The sequence below is a fragment of the Choristoneura fumiferana genome, chromosome 29 (assembly GCF_025370935.1).
Source record: "Choristoneura fumiferana chromosome 29, NRCan_CFum_1, whole genome shotgun sequence".
NCBI lineage: Eukaryota > Metazoa > Arthropoda > Insecta > Lepidoptera > Tortricidae > Choristoneura > Choristoneura fumiferana.
The window spans coordinates 4742541-4743187 of NC_133500.1; the positions used below are offsets into that span (position 1 = coordinate 4742541).

At 32.6% G+C, this 647-nt stretch overlaps 1 protein-coding gene across 1 annotated transcript in view; it reads left to right on the forward strand.

The window, feature by feature from the left end:
- Positions 1–513: 513 nt before the first annotated feature.
- Positions 514–647, forward strand: part of LOC141444139 (uncharacterized) — a gene marked incomplete in the record, with an annotated part of 41476 nt that continues 41342 nt past the window's right edge. The window contains 1 exon segment of the mRNA XM_074109578.1: positions 514–647.

A 647-nucleotide genomic window follows, 5' to 3' on the forward strand; every position in this document is an offset into this window, starting at 1 on the left:
CAACTACGGACTTAACTTTTAATAGAAATTCTTTGTCACCCCGCCTATATTTTAGTCTTATAATATAAACCCTAACAATTACGAATATAAAACTGAAGCAGTCATTTTGTATCAAAATTATGCATTAGTTTGCTCATACTTAAACATAAACAGACAGGTACTTTAATTGTATTGTTGTACGAATTACATGAATGGAGCTTTCTTTCTCATCCATTTGAATGGATTACAGTAATTCCCACTTACATAAATAAATTAGTGCACAAACATTATTTAATAACCGCCATTAGTTGTGAAAGAAATCGTAACTTGCGACGATCCTAACAAAGTAACTTTATAGTTCTTTGTCGAACTAACTTCGCGGTCACGCTCCAACTGTTACTACTAACAACAAGTGAGGCTTAATACGGTAAGGTTCCAGAACTTATAATGGGCTATACTTTCAATGAAAACACGATAAAATAAGTTCGGTGGAGAGTGTGCTGTCATTTCCTTACTGGCAGTCTGACTCGAGGCTTGTGTCTTTAACTATTTAAAATTAAAAGTAAATTGTTACTTTTTTTGGTTTATGGTAGTGCTTTGTTTTTTATAGTGCGGTGACAGTTATGTGATTTAATTAAAAGTTTTCGGTTTTAAAAAGTTGTGATTGC